The sequence below is a fragment of the Meles meles genome, chromosome 4 (genome assembly GCF_922984935.1).
Source record: "Meles meles chromosome 4, mMelMel3.1 paternal haplotype, whole genome shotgun sequence".
Classification (NCBI taxonomy): domain Eukaryota; kingdom Metazoa; phylum Chordata; class Mammalia; order Carnivora; family Mustelidae; genus Meles; species Meles meles.
This window is the reverse complement of record NC_060069.1, coordinates 50,741,394-50,747,393: the sequence shown is the minus strand read 5'-3', so window position 1 is coordinate 50,747,393 and position 6,000 is coordinate 50,741,394.

Sequence of the window (6,000 nt, the reverse complement as noted above, 5' to 3'; positions counted from 1 at the left end):
AGTATCACCAGCAGCATTTTAATTTTCTCAGTGCATTTACTAACTATTCTGTGTCATGCTGCTTATTGCTTCAACAGTAGATGTAACAGAGGACACACATAAACATATACTTATCCTTACTTTCTAATATTCTGGACTTATTTATGTGCATATTATTTAGTTATGTACATATATAATTATATTCTCATAGGTACTAACATATTTTGTTTTCTTACTGAAATACAAAAAACAAAAAGGCCTTTTGTGACAGATGTTATTATTCCTCATCTCCAACTCTTATCTAACTACAGCAAGCTAATATATATATATATACATATATATATTACTTCTTTTTTTAAAAAAAGATTTTATTTATTTTTTTGACAGAGAGAGATCACAAGCAGGCAGAGAGGCAGGCAGAGAGAGAGAGAGAAGCAGGCTCCCCGCTGAGCAGAGAGCCCGATGTGGGGCTTGATCCCAGGACCCTGAGATCATGACCTGAACCAAAGGCAGTGGCTTAACCTACAGCCACCCAGGCGCCCCAATATATTTTTTTTTTTTTACTTCTTATTCATTAGAATTCTGACCTGTCCACTCTTCTTAAATCATTTTATAATGAATGTGAAGGTCCTTCTTGAAACAGAACTGTCTTTATTTCTCTATACCTCTATGCTGGCATTCATTATTTGCATGGGAGAATAATGCTTTGCTTTAGTTCTCTTACCTTTTCCCTCTCTGGGCGGTGTTCTCTGGACCTACTTGGATCCTCTTGGCATCTTGTAGAACAAGCTGAATCCCAGGTGTTAACATTCTCCCCTAGGAGGAGTGGAATTGGGTCAAAATTGCCTTAGGATGAAATTACTCTAACACTTTCTTCTAGCTAAAAAATATTGTGCCATGTGATGTCTTGTTTAGTATTCATCACTGGACTTCAGTGTATATTTCACTATTAAAACATGGATTTTCAGGGTGCCTGGGTGGCTCAGTGGGGTAAAGCCTCTGCCTTTGGCTCAGGTCATCAGGCTCTCTGCTCAGCAGGGAGCCTGTTGCCCTTCCTCTCTCTGCCTGCCTCTACTTGTAATCTCTGTCTATCAAATAAATAAAATCTTAAAGAAACAAACAAACATGGATTGTTTTTCAGTTATGGTGACCAACAAGATGAGAAGTTAACAGTATCTGTTTTTAAGACCAGGTTTTTAAGACCAGACTTCCCTATCTGATCTTGTTCTACCCCCTTCAAGTGTCTGTTTCCAAATATTGCCCTTTGGTTTCAGGAAAAGGTCTCTTCTACTCCTTCCATTCCTAGACCTGCTTTCAGGAAAGGTGGTCGTATTTGTCATCTACCCATCACGGTAGTTTGAGGCAGAAGTGACTTTCTCCTTGCTCTGTCTCTGGTGGTGCAGATGTCTTCTGTGACATCTGCTGTGACTGAGCTCACTGTCCTGAACATAGGGTTAAGTATCCTGTGGGCATCCAAGAGGACAAATGAGGCCATGGTTCATTCCCTCCCAGAGCTCACAGACTAGTCAGGGAGACCAATTACAGGCAATGACTAAAGAACTGGTTGATAAAAGATCATGGTCACAGGAGAGCACAGGAAAATTGCATTTCCAAATTGCTGTTCCTGTGAAACTTATGGGAACTGGCAGTTTGGAGCCTGGTTCAGAATAAGGGGTTTCAAATCTTCTCTTTTCAGGTCTGATTCCATCACATCTGAGAAGAGAGACTCTCTAAGCTGAACCTCCTTTGCTTTTCTGTCATGGGTGCTCCATGGAATAAAGATATCTATGACTGATCCATTTGTTCAGCTAACACATAATGAACGTTGATTATGTGCTCTACTTGGTGCTAAGCATATTACAGTAAGAAAACCCTGTCCCTATCAACTATTTTATGCACTAATGAGGATAATGTGAACGTTAAGGAGAGTTAAGAGATAGCTGTGATATAGTGTGTCAAGTATTGTCATAATGATAAACACAGTCTACAAGGAGAAACAATGGAGAAGCATGTAAGTTATGAGGCAAGATTGATCAGGGAAGCCTCTAGCTGCTTTCTAAGTTGAGACAAGAAGGGCAACGGGAGCTATCAGGTAAAGGAACTGAGAAGGAGCATGGTGAATTTATGAGTCTAAAGGTAGAGGAGTGTGGCCGAAGCACAGGTTGTGAGTGCTGGGATATAGCAGGGAAGATGGGAGAAGAAGATGGAAAAGAAAATGGAGGGAAGACACTCGGTGAGACATGAGCCTCTGTAGGTGAGTAGGAGTTCAGATCATGCCTGCCATACTCAGGAGCTCCTACTTTATTTGGAGTGCAATGAGGATTCATTGAAAGTTAATTGGCCAGTGACACAATCTGATTTGTATTTTAGAAAGAGTAGTCTTCCTGCTATATGCTGCATGAATTTGAGAGGGAAGTATTAGAGAGAGAGCAATTAGTGGACCTTTAAATGATCCACAAGAGGTGCCCATCAGGCCATGGCAATAGCAGTGGGGCATAATAGAGAATTCAGTAGATGTTGAGGAATTAAGAGCTATAGGACTAGGGGCCTGATGGCTAAGTATTGGGGAAGAAGAGAGAATCAGGCGGACTTCTGGCCTGGCCAACTGTATAGCTGTGATCTCATTCACTGAGATTGGACTGAAAAGGAGGAACAAGTTTATGGGGGATATATGAAGATGATGAGTTCCTCTTTGGATAAAATGAATCTGAGGCACCTGGGTGGCTCAGTGGGTTAAAGCCTCTGTCTTCGGCTCAGGTCATGATCCCAGGGTCCTGGGATCGAGCCTCGCATTGGGCCCTCTGCTCAGTGGGGAGCCTGTCTTTGCTGGCCTCTCTGCCTACTTGTGATCTCTGTCAAGTAACTAAATAAAAATAAATTAAAAAAAAACTTTAAAAATGAGTTTGCAGTACCTGTGGGTCAACAAAGGTGACATATGTATCAAGCAGTTGTTTAGATGGATTTGAGCTTGGGAGAAAGATCTGACTGGAGATACAGATTTGGGAGTCATAGACTTACAGATTATGGCTAAGCAGTAAGAATGAAGGAGATTGCTTAGAGAGAACGTCCCGAGTGTGCTCTGACAAGAACCAGCGTGTGAGACGTGGGTGTGTGCTGTGCGTTTGTGGTGGGGTCTCCCTGAAAGAAATACATGCAGTGAAAAAGCAAGTAGAAAGACCATTGGGAATGTGCAGTTCTAAGGGTCAGAAGGACACAAGAATTTCTAGAAGTATGATGTCAACAATCAACTGTGCTAAAGAAGATCAAGAAGGATAAGGAATGGAAAGTATCTATTGGATTGTCACAAAAGCATCACTGAGAATATTTCAATGGGACTGAAAAACAGATTTCTATGGGTTCAGGTGTGAATGAGATAAAATTAAATAGAGACAGCATGGGTGGACCTTTTTTTTTTTTTTTTTAAAGCTTGGTCATGAAAAACAAGAGACTCTTCACCTTCCTTATGCATCCAAGGTCAAATGGAATAAATGTGCCCTTTTCCTCCTGGCAATCTGTTAGATATCTGAAGAGAGTGCTTCAGTGTCCTCCATATTTTCTTTCATCTCAACTAAAATTCTCCAGTTCCTTTTACTGTTCCTCATTGGGACCACAGTTGGTGGTCCCTCACTCTCTTCAGAATAAAGGGGAAAGTTATCTCACAGGCATGGGTCAAGATGACCAGTCTGATCATGGAAATAGAAGAGGAAGAATTTGAGAAGCATTGGTTGACATCGTGAAGTGTCCCTTTATTATTTCATTTAGCAAATATTTTACCATGTGTCAGATAGACACCAGGAACCCATCAGAGAAGAAACAATCATTTGTGTGGGCTTTAGAGGAGTGTCTCCAGGATAGCTCCTCAGAGATAAGATTTATGGAGCCAAGAGAGAGTGAACCTCGAATTCTTGGAGAAAGGAGTCATCACAAGGAGTAGGTTTCTCTTCTTCGTAGGCCAGCTAAGCCTTCCTAGGAGTTGGGGCTATAAGAACAGGAAAGAGGAGCCTGAAACCCTGCTCTTCCTCTAATTTGCTTTGTGACCTGAACTAAGTCACTCTTCTGAGCATCTGGTTTCTTATTTGTAAAATGAGGGTGTTGTCAGATATCCAAAATGTCTGGCAGTGCTCTTGGATGCCATCATTTGAAACCGACTGAATATTTGCTTTGAGAAAAATAAATCCTGTCAATGTGCCATTCCTATGGTATTTCTGGACCTATGTGGTAGTTACCTGGGTGTGTTTATTTTATGATCCTTCATTGATCCTTCATTTACGATTTTTTGAATGCATGTCATAATTCAGTAAAAAATGTTTCTAATAAAAATGTCATTAAAATAATAAAGGATGCAGGTTTTTTGGGGGGAGGTGTTGGAGAGAATACTGTTGTCAGCATTTGGATGAATGTCTTTCCCCAAATTTCACAAAATCTTTATGTGAGAAGTCACAGTTGGCCCAGCAGGAAACCCAGGCTTGGGGGCGACTTCCTTCAACAAAGCTCCCATCCAGGAACATCTGGTTGTGGAATGTGTGCTAGCACGGCGCCCTGGCACTGAAACTAATGCTGGGTAGGTAGTAATCCTGGTGACATAATCCACACACTCCCCTGCGATATCCCAATAACTCGGAAAGAGACTTGTTCTCATTTCTAAGCCTCATCACCATCTAGTTTCTGAATCAGTGGCTTCAAAATCAGGGAACATATTTACTTTGGAGTGGGAAGAAAAGAAGCTGCAGTAGGCTGAATTGTTGCCCTTTGTTGATTCTTTTGAGTTCTCTGCTCTTTTCTTTTTCACTTGTATGTGGAAACCATATTTGAGATCTTATAGTCCCCTTGAAGTACATCATCCGGACCCAGCATCTTTATTCTGGTCAAAGAATAAAGATTCTGGTCTTTTAGAGGGGATTGGAAGGTTGATGATTTAGCCTTAATTATTCTTTTTTCCAGGAGGAGAATTCCACCACTTTCTGTCCCCTTCCTGTCCTAAGCTCTTCACAGTCAGGCCAATTGCAAATTTAGGACACCTCTGCTACTGTGTGAGATAAGTCATTACATGTGATTCCTGGCTTAATGGGTTAGCTTATAGGTTGGCTTCCTTCTGCTTTTTTAAGCACATCCCCAGCCACCTCCTCCCCAACTCAAAAACCCTTGTACAGGTTTATATTAATAGCTACCTCCAGAATTTATCTTTGTGGGGGAACACCATTTATTTGGGGTGCTGGAGGGGAGAACCCGAGTGACTTGGCTATGTGGATAAAACAGATATGTCCTTCAAATAATAAACATACAAGGAAGAAATTTTTACCCTGGAAAGAAAGAAGACACAGATGAATGGTGCAAAGTTGGACTGTATGCAATGTGACTCACCCCTCCAGGACTTCTCTCAGTCCTTGGTGATGTTGTTAATCTCACAAAGCATCTGGGGCGAGTGGAACCACTACAGGGCCAGCCTGATGCTGCATTTGGGTTGCCTGTGATGGAGCTGCTCCAGCAGGGATGGAGGTGTGGTGACAGCAGAGAGGAGGTGTGAGGAGGACTTCAGACTCTCATCCTGCCAGAGAGTGGCAATTTTAAGCAAGTGTCACCAACTCCTCAAGGGGTGTGGGCTGGAGGTGGGCAGCTGGCATTTCAGTAACACACACCGTATTACCTGCCGTCTTTTGAGCACAACGCTCTTCGCACCTCACAGCTGTGCAAGGAATAGCCTTGCCCATCTCCAAAATGGTGTTGGCTCCACAGCGCCTTTCTCTACAGCTTTAACTTTCCACACTCTCAGCCCTTCCTCCGCTCACCCCTGTTAATCCTGCCTTCTCGTTCCACAGTATTTGTGTGCATTCTCCTAGTCTGACTTGCTCACCAAAGTCTGTGATTATCTGCTACCTTGTGAGCTTCTCTGAGGAAAGACTGTGGAATGTGCTTCCATGCGTGTCTGTGTCTGTGCCTGTCCAGAAGATGTTTCCATTCATGTGGTGCACAGGGCTTCATTACTCAGCCCACCAACATTTACGTACTCATGTATGAAGTATG